Consider the following 19,342-nt stretch of genomic DNA (forward strand, 5'->3'; position numbering starts at 1 on the left):
ATTTAATTTCTTCCTTTTCTGATTTATTTTTAATACTTTTTGTTGAAGCTTTCATATTTTTTTTAATTTTCTCAGATATTTCATATTTATTTAACATTGTTAATTAGATAATGTTACTCTTATATTAAAGAAAGCTCAATTCTCAATTGTGTATTTAATTGACAGTTCCAACTCATCACATAGCGATTTCTTGGTAATCACTAATAAACTTCAATTTTTACAAGCTTTTTCATTCCTCTTTTGACAGAATTATTATTTTATAAATCATGTTTAGTACAACATTTGCTTCCATAACCTAAAATTCGTTCTAATTAGACCTCCCGACGAGAACCCAATCACTTTCAAGTCTCATTTCCATACAGTTCAGGAACAAACCACAGTTCTTCGGCTCCTCCTTGCACCAGCCTCTCTGTCCTTCCCTTCTTCACCGCAGTTTGATCTTCCACCGAACCGAAACATCGTTCCCAAAATCGGAAACACATCAAAAAGCACGGTGCAGCAACAGTAATGTTCGACCTCCAGTTTTGACTTCCCTCTTCGAGCAAAGGATTGCGAAGCGCGCGCGAATGGAATCTTGTTTTAATTAGTTTAAAAATGTTCTCAACCAACAAACGCGACCAACAAACGCCGGTTCCGTATTCTTAGCTACACATGTCCATTTTGCTGTTGTCTAACTTGGCGAAAGAAGCTGCGACCGAAGAGATCGCACAAGTTTGGCACGCAAACGAAGGAACGGGAGAGAAAAAAAAACGAGGAAAAATCCATCCCGAAACCGATGCACGGTCCCCAAGAATGCAAAGTTATGCACGCGATCTTGCTGTAGCGTGGTCGTCGTCGTTTCTGCCCGGTTCGGCTGTGGCTGAGCAGCGCCTGTCGCCACGTTCCCGCTGCCTTGTTCCGCGTGCCAAACTTGTGGATTTACTGCCAAGATTGCATAAACAAACAAATTTGTTACATTTCTTTACGGTCAACTGTTTCGCGCTAAATTCGCGCCCCGGGTTTTGATGAGGCTTGAGGCACCGGCAATCGTGCGTTACATTTTCTCGCCATGGAAATGTGTCGAACAGGGTCTGTTTTTTGTTGTTGTTGTTGGTGACCATCCCCAAATAAGGGGTGATAAAGGATTCTTCACGGTCAGTAAATGACCAAACAAGCGTAAAAGATCGATTTTTCATTTGGTTCTCCGTGTCCGTGTGTCCTGGAAGCCCCCGGAGCAAAGATGCAACGATAGCTGCCAACGTTAAGGTGACATTTTTGGCACAACTTTTTCGGTTGTTGGGTCTTGCGGATTTGAATTGATCGTGCGGGAACGAAACCAGGACAATTTAGGACACGCGGAATCATTCCGCCTTTGAGCTTGGTGTTTTTGCTACGTGAGTAAGTGTCGATTGGAGGTGTCGTTGCTTTACGATCTTTTGCTGCTAACCATGACGTGTTGTGATAGGGGGAAAATGTTACAACAGTGCAAATTAAGGTTGTGCGAGTCATTCTGAGGTATGGATGGCACTGCGTTCGGGCACTGTTTTGCTTTGCAATCGATTGAGAATGGTTTGATTGGGTTGTTTCACACCACATTGGGTAGTTCCGAGTGTTGGGCATGAAGGATGCTATCAAGTACATGGCAATATGCAAAGCAAGGTAATTCGTTTGTTGAGTTTTAAAATGCGAGTGACTCTTTTTTTGAGGAATTCCAAGTTATTGGTGTGACTTTTTTAAAATTGGCTCTACAACTTCAAGAGGTCTTGTTCAGATATTACTAGCTTTCTTGGCTTAGGTTACCCGATGCTGGACTTGGAATCTTGAATAGGCTTGCCAGTCTTCTTTTCAATCTGGCCCTGGAGAGGACCATCTGTGACTCGGGAGTTTAAGCTTCGGGAACCTTCTTTTACAACTTAATATAGATCCTGGCATACGCTGGTGACGTAGACATTATTGGTTTGAGGCTCTTCTATGTAACAGAAGCAAAACTTCACCCTACACACTCCAATAGAGCACCTACGTCAGGAAACGTCAGCAACAACATTGATGAGGAGTTACACAGAAGGATGCTGGCTACCTTCTGGTCATACTACAGCCTGAGGAATTTTCTCCACGGACGAAACTGGGACTTTATAGAACATTGAAAGGCCCAATGCTCACATACGCCTCTGAGACATGGACTGTTTTCAAAACAGAGGAAACTCTCTTAGTGATCTCCCCATCGTGCAGTGAATTGGACTAGCCAGTCTCTGGTGAGCTGGACTTGTCATGAGAATGGCACCGGACGTCCCAACCCGTAAAGCCTTTTAAGGCCGTCCACAGGCTAAGACCACGAAGCGATTGTAGCGTCTGATAAGTAAGGACTTGGAATCGGTCAAACTTGGAAACTATCCGTGACTAGACTCGATAGGCGATCGTGCCGTGTGAAGATCATCGCGAATTATTTTTGCTAGTACACCATTTAAAAATATTTCAAGAATTCAATGTTTCATTTTATCAAATAAGATAATGTTTCAATATTTCAAATGATTATTCATGTTTCAAATTGTTAAATCTCCTGTTAAAAAAATAAGTGAATGAAAACCTAACCAAATAGTCCTTTTCAGCCCTCTTTAAATCTTCAAAGAACTTCTGCCACGCATGTACTAAACAAGATACACTTACGATACTGCACTAGATGTCAACAGTACAGTACCAAGTCCAAGTTCAGCCGTACGTTTAAATGCTCCGATACGATCCGGACAACTGAACATTATGAATCACTGAGGCTCTTTCTCGTGCGATATGTTTGTGCTTTCCATCTCTTTTCTGCCAACCTTGGCCCATACTGAGAGCGCACTTCTTCCTGGTAAAACGCTCAACATTAACTGACCGTTTGAAGTCATGTGGGAAATGGTCTGCATGTTTTCCACTCTTAGCGCAAGAAATAGCACAGGCACGATCAATCCATTCCCTCAGCACAGCGGTGCAGTTTCGCAGAAATTAACATAGGAGTGTGTTATGATAAGGTAAAGAAGCGTTTTGCGTGTGTTGGTATGTTTGGAATGCTTTGTTTTATTCACACACCGGTCGGTTGCATGTCACGGTGCTGGTACGATACATTGGATGATGCGTTTCCATGAGCTTTCATCATAAGTCTTCGATCTTTGGTGCATGCGGCGGTGCATTAAGGGCTTTTAGAAGGTTTGTGAAGGAGGTTCATACTGTCCGTGTCACCTATAAGAGTGTCTTTTCGCCTGTTTTTATAATGGTAAAGTCATCCGAGACAAACAAGTTAAAACAATACGCCCCGTCAAAGTTGAAACAGAGGCCCGGGAAGACACCAGAACACCCAGCACAAAGCAAACAAACCCCGGGTACGATATATTCAAATTTATGCTCACGCATCTGCATAATTTCCTTCTGCTTGCTCGGTGCCACGCTCAGTGCTGGTGCAGAAGTCCATAGCCTGTTCGGTGTTTTTTTTTCTCCACCGTTTGCGGAGGCTGTTGTGATCGGATTTATTTATTGGCATGACAAATGCAGTACGGCTATGGCTGAGGATGAAGCAACGAGCACCGGCAGCGAGTGCTCTCGTGTGATCTGCTGCCAGCATTGCTTTTTTGTTCTGCTGCCAGAAAACGGAAGCGTGAGGTGGTGGCCAATTAATGAAGTAAATAAAAACGCAAAAATCTGCTTCGATGAGGTTTGTATGTTTTTGTGTGTGTGTGTGTGTGTCTCTGTCTCGCTCTTCTGCCTTCAACTTCACGGAAGGATTCCATTACTCGTGAAGTGATATTTGCGATTGGCACGGATTGGTTTCTGTTATTTTTTTGTTGCTTTCCCCTCGCATTTAGCCTGCCCTGTCGCTTCCACTTAATTTAAAGGCTTTTTGTGCTGGAAATATGATTCCGCCGGCTGGGTGTTAATGAACGGTAGGGCCTCACCCGAACCACCAGATCAGGACAATTGCATTAATCCGTAGCTAATGAGATTGGGTTCCGGGCGACGATGATTTATGGTCGTGCGGATTGAGTCAGCTTTTAGCCGAATGGTGTAGGATGCACACTGAGGTTCACTGAACGAACGGTAAGGATGACCGGACTCTGCTGCGTGTACGGAGGCGTATGTGAAATTCCGCAAAAGGGAACCGTCCGACCGTGGTCCGGAAACCGGAATGCCGCGTAACTGCCATGCCTTTTTAACTCCACAGCCATGTGCAATATTTCGCAAGTGATTGCAAAGTTTTGTTTAGTCCCGTGATCTTTTTCACAAGTCCACGTCAACGATGGCGTGAGATGGGTGGGAGGTGTTACTTTGAAGTTTTACGCGTCTTTCGGCAAGGGGTTTCGGTCGAATGTGCCGCGCAAGGCACACAAAAAGGGGCCCAATAATCGGTGGCATTTGAAGGTAAATCATAAATCGCTTCAAAGAAAAGATCAAAGTCATGGTGGTGGTTGAGCGTGTAATGAAGCTGATCGAAGAATTAGTTCATTACCTGGATGACGCTTTAACAGGATGGCGGATTTGATGGGTGCGATCAAAATGATCATAAAATGCATCATTACTTGCAACAATTTTAAATGAGATTTTTGGGGAAACTGAGCAAAATATTGCATGCCTGAAATCGACGATCAACGATTGATCCTCAAAATATTGAACGAAAAAAGATGAAAAAATTAATACACAAAATAATTTTAGTAAAACTCTAGAGATATTTATACAATGTCGTATGAAAACATAAAAACATATTCAAAGGAGGAAAAGTTAGAGATTGACAAAAGAATTAATATTGAGTTAAAAGTATAGGAAACTTAGAAAAATATAAAAAAATATGAAAAAAATAAATAATGAACATGATAACATAAATTAAAAATGAATAAATAATTCGAAGAAAATTTTGAGCGTAGTAAATCTCACGGTAAATAATTGGAACTTTCATATTAACCACTAAAAAATAATGTCCGGTGTCTGAGGCGATTGCGGCGCTGGTCTTCACAAGGCATGACCGGCGTTCAAATCCCATCCAGACCGCCTTTCCGATTATTCGTCTGTAGTCAGGTTCAAATTTTCAGCGAACAGCTTATCCATGAAAGCCCAAGAAAAAGTTAATCGATTCTCCAAATGCAACAAGAAGGTTTTTTTCCGAATAAAACCGAACAAACATATCCTGAGGCGACGACATTTTACGACAAACGTTTCCCATTTAATTAGAACGAGCAATAATCATCGTCCAATTTCTCACAACCTTTTTTTGTCATCGGCCGACACAAATGACACAGTCGTTAACCCACCGTCATATGAACGCAAACCTTTCGCAAACACACAAAACCCGACCCGGGAGGTTTGCCCTTTTCACAGCTCGTTCGAATCAATCTTAATGTTCGACACCATCAGTCAACACCTTTAATGAATCCCCGCGTCGCTTACCGAAACCGTCGAAGCACACGGCATCTTAGCCCGGGCTAACGACGTGCCCAAACGAATCGAAATATTATGCACCTCTCCTAAAGCTGCTAATTCCGGCCGGAGAAGAGCACCATGGTGGAGAATGGTTAGCTGAAGCTGAGCTTAACGTGGTGCTGGCACGAAACAGTGCCTGGCTACTGTGAATGTCGCTTCCAATTCTCGAACGAACGCCGAAGGTTCGTCTGCTACCAATCGATTGCTTATGCATCTCGGAATGGTGGTTGTGCTGGTGGTGAAGTAGTGACATCGTAAAGTTGGCCAGAGGCAACATTTTAAGCATCGATCCGGTCGGATTGGGATCGAGAAGCGAGAAGAGCACTACAGCAAAGTAAAGGGCTCACGAAGCCTCAGAAATTCTTGCGAGGAGCTACTGTTGAGGAAAAGTCATTGAACAAAGTGGTCTTTCTCCATGCCCTCCAGCCATTCCTCCCGATGCTCCAGTTCTGTCCGAGTTCCCGAAAGCGAAAAGGAAAACCTAAGAAATTGGGAGCTACGACGTGTGCAAGGTTCCTAACTTGTGTGTGGACGGTGTTTGGTCAGCTGTGTGGCGTCTGCGGCCTACAATCCTTCACGAGAGGTGAAGCCCTCCAAAATGGGCCCCCAAAAATAAAACGTCAAACACAACACAGCAACGGAACAGGAGTACAAAACGAAATGCACAATAATAAGGATAATCTTTAATTTATAAACCTAAGCCAAATGAGGTGAACGCTTACATACGGTTCGTGTGGGCTGTGTACGGCAAGCTCCCGGGGGGGGAAGCTTGTAATCTTCGACCAAAACCCCGGACCAAACAAGCGAGCGACGGGACGCGGCGAGTTAATGGACATCGGACATGAATGTCGTCGTTTTCGGACGCTATCGGAGAACATGTGTTTTTAATTCGTTTGCTTGTTTTAACCGCCTTCATCGTCACCGTCCGGTCGACGTGGCGGTCGCAGGCGAGTGCGAGAGATCTTGCTTGAGGTTCAAGAAAGCGAACGGTTCAACACGACGGGTACGGCTTACGTTCTCACGTCGATCGATTAGTGTGGTCGGCGTTGTGTATTGTGAGGTTGTGGGCCAGCCATCTCCCGAAAAGTGGTTTAACAAGTAGGTGATGAAAGTGGTGAGCTTCCTGCACGGGGGGGACGAGAATTTATTGACGACTGACGAACGGTGTCGTCGCCATTTGGTGGCTCAATTTTCCACCCGGCTTGGGACCGAGGTTTTGGAGTTGGGTGGGTGCACCTTGAAGCTGAAGTCGAAGTGGTGGTGCCATATTTATGCTGCAGGCTGCTCATTAGAGCTCCCTGACCGGGTGACGAACGCTAATAGCCAATCGTTGGGAGACTTTGTATTTACTTTAATCTTAAGTATGTTCGCTGCAGCCGGCAGCTTGCTTCGCTTCGGTGCAATTTCGTCCAATGGTAAAGCTTAATTTTTGGAAGTTAATTTCGATTGCAGTTGTTTCCGTGAGGCAAAAGTTTCCCGAGCCAAACACCAACCCGTTCGCGTCAACTCACACTGGTGCAGCTGCAACAAATGTTTCTAATTTTGTGCTGCCCCAAAAGAGCCCAAACTTGGTAGCTACCGGTCGTTTTGTCGCACAGTGTTGCGTTTGTACGGTATTGTCGAAACGCTCATAAAGCTGCGACTTTGCCACCACCTTCGTGCTTCGAGCGTAATATGCAAATTTTGTGCCATTCCGCACACACAAACACAGGCAAACGAAAGGGAGCGAAACCGAACCGCGTTAAAATGTGAAACGAAGACAATATGAAACCTGACCGAAAACGGGGCGTCCTGGCGGTCACCAAAAGTAAGCAGCTAAGAAAATAGCACAAAATTGACGACAACGACGCGACCGCCTTGCTTCGCGTTACCTGAGCATTTTTCGGCAAATCCCTGAGAATGCAGCGCTGATTGCGAGAATGGTGCGGAATGAGGTGCATGTTTTGGCGAGGGCGGGGGGGGGGGGGGGAAGACCGTTCGTTTCAGTATTTGATTGCGATCGTAGCGCGTTTCGCCGGAGGACGCCCACCCGTACGCAAACGGAGACCCCGGTGCACGTTACGAGTTTGTTTTACAAGATGGATATCTGCTCGTTTCGAGATAAGAAACGTTTCGATGCGAACGTCTGATTTCGCGCGAACGCTAACAAACAGCGGCAGCAACACGAAAGCAACCACGATTGACGTCCAGCCACCGCCGGGTCCACCGGGTCGGTCTTTTGGGAGTTGGATGCCGTCTTTTGCTGGCGGTCTTTGGCTACCGCCGGCATGATGGTGGCTTCTGGGCTTCTGTTTGCATCATTAGGATGTGCCTGCGCTTCGTATGCATCGACGTACCGTTGCAGTTCTGCACTGTTTGCTGCAGTGCGGCGGTGATGTTTGTGAGTGTGTGTGTGGATTTTCATGGTAGCAGAACAACAGTGTGGGCTTTGGGACTGTGGGGAAAAAGCTGGATTCTGGTCATGCCGATGCGCAACACGTTCCTGTTTCCGGTTTGATGGACAGCGAATCAAGTGAGTAAATGCAGATATTTGGGCATGGGCTGGTGGTGAGATGATGGGGAATGGTTTTTAGACGTTTGTTCTTTTTAGGGTTGCTACACTTAAGATATAAATGTTTTCAATTGTAAAATGTTGCATGGTTTTCTTGAATAAACGGTTGAATTTTTGGTTTGCGAATAATAGCCAGCATGATATGATAACTTTGAAATTATATGTACAAAAACCAATAAGGAAAAAGAGGAAAAAATAGAAGGGAAATTGCAAGCAAAATAAAAATGAAGGAAAATTATTAGAATAGAGTAAGAGTAAGTAAGAAACAACAAGTAGAAATAGAAGAAGCATCAGAGAGAGGAGAAAGAAGGAAAGAAATAGAAGAAATAGTAGAAGTAGAAGAAGAATTTGAAATAGAAATAAAATAGAAGGAAAAGTGAAAGAAGAAAGAGAAAGTAGAAGAAGAAGTAGAATAAGAAACAAAAATAAATGCATAAATAGAATTAGAATTAGCAGGATAAGGAGAAGTAAAAGTTAAAATTGAAGTACGATTAAAAGTAGGAGTAAAAGCAGAAGTAGAAGTAGAAATAGAAAAAGAAATATAAGTAGAAGCAGCTATAAGAAGAATTAGAAGAAAAAGTAGAATGAGCGTAGAACGTAGAAATAACAATGGAAAAAGAAATATAAATAGAAGCACAATAAGGAGTTAAATCAGTTAAAGAAGAATCAGTAATAAAAATAAAAGTAAAAGTAGTAGAAACAGGGAAAGTAGAAATAGAAGTAGAAGTAGAAGTAGAAGAAGAGGTAGAAGTAGAAGTAGAAATAGAAGAAGAAATAGAAGTTGAGGCTGAAGAAGTAACAGCAGAAACAGCAGTAGTAGCAACAGGATATGAAGATAAAGGATAGATCAATAACAAGCCTACAACACCTTTAAACAATTTAAAAATTTTTGATAAGTTTGAATTAATTAACTTCATATTAAACTTCGATTATCTAAAGTTTTTCAGCAATCGTTCTCCCTACATCTATCGTGCGTTGATGCAATGTTATGTCATCTTACCCAACAAGGTACAAGATTCATTTCACCATCAACATACATCCTCACGATGGAACCTTTGAAATGGGGAAATAACCATCTAGCTAAGAGAGAGAGAGAATTAGCCCTCCTCCCAAAACCTTGGAAACTTCGCCCAAAACGGTTGTTCGCTCCTTCACCACTTTCGTGCATCGTTTAAGCGGACAGTTGAATGAAACACCAAACTCCAAAAACAGCAGCAGCCCCCAACTCGCTCAAGACGTTTGCGAAACAGAACAGTTTTTTAGTTGTTGGCTGAGCTGTTTGCTTTACTTCCACTCCCCGATTCCGTTTGGTCGGCATGTGGATGTACTTGAAACTTTTCAATTTAGATTCTTCTAACGCACGGGTGCGTTCTGTGCGAAGGGGAAGAATATCTGTGTAAGCGAAGAATCTGGCCGGTTGCGAATCCATTTTTAGTTTTGCCCCCGAAAGGATTGAGCACCATAAAAGGAACCCGGCGGCGAGCCTTCCGATGGGCAAACCCTTGACGTGTTTTGCAAGCAGTCTTCTGGTGCTTACGATCTTTAGCAAAAAGGAGTCTGAGGAAACTGATTCTGATTCGTATAATGTACTTTCAGCCCTCCCGTCGTATGGGGATTCATTTCATCAGCGTTTAATATGTTTTTTCCCTCCCGGTTCTTGCATTCGATACGGCTCGAGATGAGCCGAATCTGGCCGCATCATTCCATTTTACCCACGCAAAGCTTCGGCCGACATTGACGGATGGTGGTACAGATTTTTGGTGCCACACTATCAAGAATTCGCCGAGCGGCACAGAGCACACACACACAAAAACACTTGCGGCTTGGTGGAATGTCTTTTCCGTGTAGCCTTGAAAATTTGACGATTGCACTGCACAGTGTCGTCGATTAGAGCACGGCAAGCAGGAGGTGGTTTTGACTGATGCCGTCAAAACCAAAAATTGCTTTACGCTTCGGTGGGGCTTGCTAATACACCAGGCCGTAAAAACAAAAGTGTTCATCTGCTGGGGCTTATTTTATTTTTTGCCAACCGTTCCTCGGTATAGTTTGCCAGCCGATCATCAGCGAAGGAAAACAGAGGCTCAATTTTATCCTCTATCGCTTCCATTTGGGAGATAGGCTGTGCGTTTTTGTTGGTTCGCAGGCCGTAACCTCTCGCACGGTTCAGTCACGACTCTCGGCTCTGTATTTGGCAGTCCACAGGAAGTACGATGCCATTTTAGGTGATGTAAGTAGTTTTATTTCGTTTTTTGGTTTTTCGTTCTACATGGGAGGAGCTGAATTCCGATCTTGCTCTGCGGCTGTTGGCGAAGTGTGCTGCAAATATTTCGCGAATTTGTATGTTTTGATGCATTAACATAATGGGACTGTAAAGTGGCTGTTTGTTCGTTAATTGTGTTTGAGTGGTTTTAATTTTTTTATCAACGTGAACCAAAAAGATAGTGAGCAAAAAATAGTGAAGTTTAAATTTTATTTTCAATTTCAGGTCACAAATTTAGAAAAATAAATTAGCGTCGCATTTAAAATATATAAAAAACAGAAAACAACAGAAGTCAAAAAACATGAATAAAACTACAGAAACATACAAAACAAGTTAAAAACAGATTATTCAACACATCACGAAACATCATAGCTACCACTCCGTTTTTCTAAACAATATTTTTCCTGCCCGGCAATTCCCAATACGATAACCGATACTCTTGACCCATCGAAAAAGCGCTGTCCAAAAACATCACTAGACAAATGACCATGGCAACGAACTATATTTCACCCCTCCGATACCGATATCCCAAACTCCTAGCATCCTCGCACCGTAAGTCCCAAGATGGCGATGATCCTAATGGGGCGAGCCATCGGATGGGTCTAATCCGCGCTCAATCGTGCCAGCAGTGTAGTGATGCAGTTCGCGACCAGCTAAAAAAAAAAGACCTGAAACCGAAATATTCTCCCCGAGTTCTCCATCGCAATCGCAACTTCCTGTGGTCAGTTAGCAAGGCTGGCAGTTGGGGTTTTTTTGCCACTTTTTATCGAAACCTTCCACACTGCGGTAAGGGGTTGTGCTGATTTCGATAATTTTTTGTTGCTGTTGCGTTCGCCTTGCTGTTTGCGCCGGGTTTTAATTCTGCAACTGGAGGACACCCACACGCGTGTCGGGACTGGCGTGACGATTCTTTCCCTACGACGGTGCATGAGGGCGTGGGCATGAATGTGTCACGAGTGTGCAGTTCCGTACTGCCATTACTGCCCTACCGCTTGGGGCGAGCTGCCTCCACCGGGAGTATTTAAAGTAGGCATAAAAATAACAATGCACCAGGATGAACTTGCGACCGTTTGGTGGGTGGGAAAGAAGGGCGAGGTTGGCGGTGGACGGGGTTGAAAAATCAACATAAACCGATCGGATCTTCGTTCCGCAGATCAGCGAACGCTGGGGGTGGGTGAGCTGGAAGCACACATGGCACCAGCTTAGGGAGTCCAGTCCGGACCAGGCTATTCGCTGATAAGACCGTAAATGGAATTTTTTTACGCGGACACGCTCAGGATTTGTGCAGCTTTTTTTCTCCGTTCGCTCTCTCTCTCCTTTCGGAACATAACCTCACTCCTCTGCACTCCACGGTGACCGATCAGATTGCGCTCTATTATGCACATTTGGCCTCGAATTTATGCTCGCGAAATTGTTTGTACAAATTGTTGGTCTCGCGTGGCTGGCTGCCTTCTATGTCACTGATAGCAGGCCCTTGCTAGACTAATGGGTAGTAACGTTGGGGAAGCGGTGTGTTTTTTTTTGCTGTTGTAGCCTAGAGTTGAATAAACTGTTTTTGCTCTGTCGCGCTGTCTTTGCGTGATTTTAGATGACTTTTTTGTATTATGGTAGGTTCATCTAAACCTTTCGTAGGGATATCGTAAATTGGGAGTTAAAATGGGAACTCGATCAGATTCGACGAAGGTCAAATTCGGGTGAGTGAGAGAAACAATGCTGAAATTGGGAGTTCGTTCAAAGGACGGAACCCATTTCTGGATAACTTCAACACAAAGAATGCTTTTGAAATATCGGACTAATTCGCTTCATCTCTCCACTATCATGTTTTTTGAGCAGCGCCCTCTATCGGAATCTCGCAATACTACTATCAAAGGATAGCCAGGAACCATCAGAGATTTTTTCAAATTCATTAATGCTAACTGATTAATTTAGTGACACTCTATCTTACTCTAGTTTTCATAGCAGTGCTTATTATATTACTGAGAATTGTAAATGTATCTCAAATATAACAAATCTCTTAGAAAAGTACTTCCTTGGCACTGTATTACCATTTCTGGCTTTCTATAACTTAATGATATCAGTAGTACAGAAGTCAGCCCTGCTGGGGAAGGCGGTTGGGTTGGGATGGGATTAGGCTGGCGATGTCGCCTCCGCCACGGTCTATAGTACCAGGAAAGTACAGTTAAATTCAAAAACCGTCCCTCAAAGGGATCATCTACGAGTTAAGATCGAAAACACCGTATCGATGTAATCAGTCGGTCATTAAAGTCCACGATAAAGTTCTTTGGGAATCAACGAGATTTTTTTTTAAATTGCTTGTTCGTTTGACTTACTAAATTAGCTCTAAATTTTTTTTTGTATTGTTATTCGGTAAAATTTGTTCAGTACATTAAATATACGCCATGGGATATGGTTTTTACAGAGTATTATTTTAAAAATATATTCTGAACACATGTAAAATGATTAATTTAATTCCAAATAGAATAAAAATAATTAAAAGCAATGCATAACTACAAGAATTTCACTGTCAACATGACCTACAACCAGCAGCAATATAGAACTAATAACAAAAAAAACTGATCTCTGTAGAACAAATCCACTTCAACCCCCTAGCTATTTATGCGACAGTTTATTGTTTCGTACAAATATTTGTTTTTCCAGACACGTAACCCGTAATCAAATCGACAGATGACAGCAGCCTGCTGCAGTACAGAAATTAATTTACTTTTGTTTACACCACACTGCTCGCAAGCGGATTAAATCGGTCATTGAAAACAAAAACGAGACAACAAAAAAAAAAAAAAAATCGAGGTTAAAAGCGCACGACCTCAAACCTAGTGATCCGTTGGATTTCGGGATACGCTCGTACGGGGTCGCCATCAAGCGTACATGAAGCGGGATGCTTGCATCATACAGCCAGTCGCGTCTCTTATCGGTACGTCAATAAAGACGACACCAGCGGCCTAGAGCATCGCCGGACAACAGTTCCGCGGATAGTTGATGCCGAACAGGCACGCCTAATGATTGGTTCACTTCAATCGGTTGCGCTGATAGGGCCGCCCGATAGACCTGACGGTTGGATGCGTTTGCACTTGCATAAGAATCGCTTTATCAGGGTTCACCCAATGATCCCAGCGCGTTAAAGAAAACAAAGCGTGACAGAAGCGTTATGGAGCGTTGTGTTCCAATATTTTTACACCCGGAATCGATCGATGACACACGCACGCAACTCACGGCAGTATGGCAGGGCCTGCAGGAATTTGTGCGATTTTCTGTCTCCGTTCCGGGCCAGAGTTTTGTTTTGACAATTCCGGACGGGAATAGAGGGTGAGTTAGGCCGAGACCGATTAATTGATTTATTTTCTATTGCCGTACCGCAAAACTGCGATGGCTTCCTGTGTCCTCCAGTACTCCAGCGCTTGAGTCAATCGATTCGGCACGATCGTTCAGACGAGCGCTCGATCTGTCAGCCATTGATCGGAATATTAATGAACGAGTTGTGGGTGAGTAACGCATGCGGAAGGTAAATAGAATGGATACGTCATGTTGACTCAGCCAGCGGACCAACACAGTCCAGAGACAGCGTCGGTAGGGTGTTGGAACAAAAGGGCAATTAGATCGTATGATGGACGTGGAATGTATTCTGCGCGTAAGTATTCTGATGATGATTTTATGAAAAGCAGATACATTCACTGACTTTTTATTCCAATTCTTGCACACACGGACACAAAGAAAGCACAGTAGATGCTATCCGCCCTGTGGTGACTAATTTCCCTTTATTGCTCTTGAACGTGAGCACACCCTTTTTTGTGGACCTTAACTCACGCCTACGAATTGTCGTTATTTTTTATTTTAATCATGCACCCTACACTCCTTCTCTCTCTCTCTCTACCGACTACTTTCTCTACCCCTCAACTAATCGATGTATTTAGCAAGTACCGGCCCTGGGAGGAAACCCCAATAATGCCCACCGATTGAGGTGATGTGGCGCGCATATTAACATAATCGACCGTTCGTGAAACGCTACCGCTCGGAGCGGAGAAAACGCGCGCTTGATTGATAATGAGAAAATGGACGACCGATTGCTCAGATCCTTCGTACCTTTCGGGAGGGTGCCGCTCTTGAGCTCGTGGAGCCCACGGTGGATTCCATGATTGAGGCACGATTTCGATCCGTTAGGTAGCCGGGTTTGCGCGCTGGATTTCGATTAACTTCTAACCTCCGCTTCCAACACGGAGGGAGGTCTGCCCGTTCGCGTGGGTCGTGTGTGCGGAATGGTCGTTCAAAGTAATGTTTGTTTGTTTGGAGTTTAATTTATCGGTCGGCCTGATGGTTAGGTGGGAAGTGGCTGGCACTTTCACGTGAGAGGAGAGTTTTATTTAATTGTTTATTATGATTTCTTGGTTGATGGTTGGAAATAAATATAGATAGCTAACTATAATTGAATGAGGAAGTAAACCAGGATATCTACTTGAGTTCAGAATATGGTTGGTTATCCTCCAGTCTCTTTTTTTAGTAGGAAAAGAATGTTGAATGTAGAATGTTTAAAAATGCAACAAGACTTGGTTGAAGTCTAGCCAGATGTTAAAGCCCGAAGAAAGAGATTATAGTTCACTTTAATTATAGCACAAAAACACGACAAACAAATAACATTATTATCGCCATTAAACCGCTAGCTGTAATGCACGATTGAAACACCATACAAACACACACAACAATCTCGGTAACCGTTCGGACGAACAGGCCGCGCACATTCGTCAAGCATTTTAATCTGTCATTCGGTCTGTCTCCAACTCAACGGCTGCCATTCAGCGTCGGACGAATAATCTTCCCAACCCGTCCGATGTGGGACTCGGCCTGGCCGGTGCTGACTTATTCGCGTCAGGAAATGAGCCTACTCGTGGCGCAGATTAATCCGTCAACTGTCCGCCTACCACCATTGCACAAAAAACCAAAAAAAAACGAGGGAAAAGCAGCAGCAGAAAAAAACCACCCCGAAAGCATTTCAATTCCACGCCAAGTGTGGTCTGGTTTGGTTGTTTTATTTTCTCTCCAGCTCTCCAGCACAACTATCCAGGCTCGCCCGGATGTCGTTTAATTCGTGTGGACTTTTTTTTCGATGCTGTTGCCGTGCGTGTATACTGTACACTTTGAACCGCACATGTGCGCCAAACCATGTGCTGCAACAAATCGCGAATGCAAACGAACCGCATCTTGGTTCCAGGGCAACAGCAAGATGAAACAACGGCGCGCAGTGTTGCGTTATTCGTAGATAGAAGTATTGCGATATTTGTTTACGATTTCCGGTGTGCAGATCGTCGTCTGGCGAGACTGCGTGTGTGTGTTTGAATCGCGATAGGGTAAGCCTTTGAGTTGACGATGTTGAGAGAGTCCTCGATTTTTTTTTTTTCGGGAGGACTTTTGGGATATCGGTCAAGATCATGATCGATCGATCCCCACAATGACAAAGGTTCGACAAATGATCCGTTATCTGATCGAAACGTTTTCCCCAAAAATATACGATCTCATCCAAAATCTAGCACAGCAAAATGGTCATTAAAATATGTATGGCTTGCACGTCCAGGTTGCTACAAAACTCTAGGCATTTATTTGCCCAAAAAAAGGCGATGTCCGTAGAAGATGTTCCCATCAAGAAGAGTTAAATGTAAAAATTATGTACAAAAAGGAGCAGAGATTTACCAGCTGCATTAAACGAGCGTTGTACGCCTTTTTCCTGACCTGCTAGAGACAAAGCGATGGATCGCTGCGATCCGAAATGGAACAGAGCATGGCCGTCTTCCACCACACCGTCTCAAGATGACTCAAACTCCAACAAGGATTCCCGTGTACCGTAGGGAACCAATGCAAGGGTGAAACTTCTCAGTTCGCAGAATTTTAAAAACACGTCCCAAAAGAAATAAAGCAGATGAGGTTGAAAACAGAGAGGTGAAGCGAACAAAAAAAAGATGACAAATCTCCCCGTTGCGTCGTTAGCAGCTCGGTTGCGTTTGCGTGCCGCAGCGTGTGTTTTGCGTATGGGATGTGTTCGCGTAAGTCACCCACCGCGGGAGGCAGTCGTCGTCGTCGTCGTCGTCCCCAAGCAGACACCACGCGATAGCATCTTCCGATTGCTTTACAAAAGTTTTGCAGCGCGCATTGGGGTGTCCGCCAAGACAAATGGCAAATGCGTGTTTGTGCGGAGATTTATGACGATCGGAACGTCGGCAAATAGTTTGTGCATGAGGCGCGCACCAGACGGTTTAAGTTAACTGGGGAGACTAGGTGGGAATTTTGGTGACCAATCGGTCAGCTGGGCGAGTCATGATGCGTGGTGACGGCATAATTGAGCGTCCGGAAGCGAGAGAAATTAGTAGGAGATAGTTTATGGTTCAATTTTCATGACAAGTCGAGGTTTAGAGATAACAGAGCTCAAGATATGATTTCTTAATATCTGTTTGTGTACTCTGCTGATCTTCAGGACTTTGATGTACATATTTCAGGACTGTTTCATTAATTGATTAGTGTTCATTGGATAGGTAACATCATGATGTCTCTGGTCCAGAATTCTCCCAGGAATCAAATAAAATGATCTCCAGATTTGCATTCGTCCAACACTCTTATCTCGCAATCATGTTCACAAATCGCTATCACTCGTCCCAAATCTTCCACATCCTTTTCCTGTCTAACTGTACCTTGAACTGGAGAAATCTCGACCGATCACGTTCACGTTGATCGTTGATTAGACGGTAAAACACACGCACAAACACCGTGGCACAACTTAACGAACGAACAAGAGCATCAATCGATCGATCACAACATGCGCAGCCAACCTTAATGAGCCACCGCGTAATTACTTCATCAAAAATTCACAGCTAATCGATCATCCAGCATCGTACGACAACCGATTGCGGATGTTCCATTCGCTCAACATGCCACTTCCCACTCAACCCACGCGCTCAAACACCGCGCGCTGAAAGATCCTGGCGGGATATCGGTCTAATAGTCCTCCTGTGCGACTCCACTCTCCCCCAAACCCCAAAAAAAAAGCTCTTTAAATGATCTAAAACGATCGTGTATCGTGCGGCGGACGACGACCACGACGGCTGAGCGAGAATCACATTTTAATTGACCCGAAAACGAACACAGGTTAGTTTCGCTTGTTAATAGATTTTATCGCTTTCGGTTGGCCGTTGTTGTGGGCGCCGTCCACCGTCCCACAAAGCAGGAAGAGCTCGACGGTCGACAGTGACGACACATCATTAATATTCATAACTTTCCTCCACCGTTGTTTGGGCCCCCTTTTAGGCGGAGATGTGCGATGTTCGATTTTGCGATCTTCTTCAAACTGATGAGGATATACGGGTACGGGTAAATGAGCTCCTTGTTGGAGCGTTCTGTAGGCATCGAAGCAGCATATCGGACCAACATCAGCAAAAACCACCACCGGCATGGGATGCGTGTTACTGTAGCGAAATATTCGCTAAATCACCCCCGATCCCGCGTCGAGGTAGAGTGTCCGGGGAGATATCACAGTCCCGCAGTATGTGGACTCCCAAACTATCCGTGTGCCTGACAAAACCTCGGGGCCGGAGATATATCCAGACCGGCCGAGACCCGGGGACCACCAGCTGACGTTGCGGCAATCAAGATTGTGAAGTGTATCCCGACCCGTGGCCATTGTTCCGTAGCGTAGCGCGGGATGTTGCGCGAGATAAAACTTTTGGTCCTGTCCCGGCCCTGCGCACCGATCAACCCCAAAACGACAATGACATTCTAATTCTTATCACAGTTCGCAAATCTGGAAAGTGGAAGAAATTCTCTCTCCCCCCCCCCCCCCCCCCCCCCCCAAATGGGTTCGCGGTTTTGCGGGTGCGAGAAAAGGCTGAACTTCGCCCGACTTTGTTCGACTGACTTCGACGACGGGGAAAGTTGAACGGAACAAGTTGCCACCAGACCGAAGCAGACCAGTGGCAGTGGCAGTAGCAGTAGCAGCAGCAGCATCATTATTTAGTCTAGTGCAGTACTAAATGCACCACTTCGGGGCTTTAGAGCAAGAGCATTCCACTGACGCGAAGGGCCCACGCTGGCGAAGGTCCACCTCGGAGAAGCAGAGAACAACCGCCAGTGAAGTTTGGAGGCACTGGGAATCTCATTTGAATATCATTAATATTTGCAATTTCTCGCAAAGTGTGAGTGTATCTCGAATCAGCTCGGGTTCTCCGTATGCACACCGTGGACACTACAACCACGGTACAGCACGCTCCTGACATTGAGTCCTCCGGTTCTTCACCGGTCTGGGACGCTGTTCCCACCAGCACCGGCGCACCATAATCGTCCAGTTGTCGCGGAGGTTTTGTGGTTTCGGCGGGTTGAAGCGTGGTCGGTTTTGACGCGGCCTTACCCTGCGACTCGCGCGACCTAGATCTGGCCGGTGGGATCTCTCGACACGAGCAACGGTATGGATCCGTGTCGGCTGGTCCCGTCAGCAGGTACACGGGCGGTGCTGGAATGCTTGTCAAGAGTGGAGTTTGAAAACCATTCTCCCTGAAGTAACTAAGTCCGCACCGTGACTCCGTGGTTTGGTGGGTAAGTTTGCTTTTTCTGCGCTTGACAACTTCCACCAAATGGTCGCACTGGTGGAATTGGCATGTAAGCGGACATTATTGGAAGAGGGTCTCCGACGGGTGGAGTGGTTTTGTAATTGGGAACTTGTTAAGATGTGTGTGAGCTTTGTTTTTAATTTTTTGTAGAACTCGCCAACAAATTTAGTCACCTGTCCTTTTTCTCCTCCGAGCTTCCATATTTAAAGTTTGACGTTGCTGTAAGCTTCCTGAGCTTCGTGTGTGTGTGTGTGTGTGGGTTTTTGTGGTAAATAATCTCCACTCGGCAATGCTTTCCAACTACAACTCCAGCTGGCGGGATTAGCTCACCCGGCTCATATCACCAAGGCTCACCACCAGCACTCGTAACTGGAGCACGGCAAGCAGATTAAAGCACAGTCGTCTCCCGGCTTGGAGCTGGACCCCATCTCTGACCCCATACACAACCGTGTACACAGGATACGCAAATGGATGGTACCTCCCGCGAGAGATCACGTGAACTTTCGGGCCTCG

The 19,342-nt window shown here is 44.9% G+C and overlaps 1 protein-coding gene and 1 long non-coding RNA gene across 6 annotated transcripts in view; both read right to left on the bottom strand.

Moving 5' to 3' along the window:
* Positions 1 to 19,342, bottom strand: part of LOC118503793 (teneurin-m) — a 535,466-nt gene that overhangs the window by 206,099 nt on the left and 310,025 nt on the right. The gene's annotated exons all lie outside the window — the stretch shown is intronic.
* The window catches only part of LOC118503796, a 77,634-nt gene that overhangs the window by 11,617 nt on the left and 46,675 nt on the right, over positions 1 to 19,342 (bottom strand). The gene's annotated exons all lie outside the window — the stretch shown is intronic.

Source organism: Anopheles stephensi, chromosome 2 (assembly GCF_013141755.1).
Source record: "Anopheles stephensi strain Indian chromosome 2, UCI_ANSTEP_V1.0, whole genome shotgun sequence".
NCBI classification, from domain to species: domain Eukaryota; kingdom Metazoa; phylum Arthropoda; class Insecta; order Diptera; family Culicidae; genus Anopheles; species Anopheles stephensi.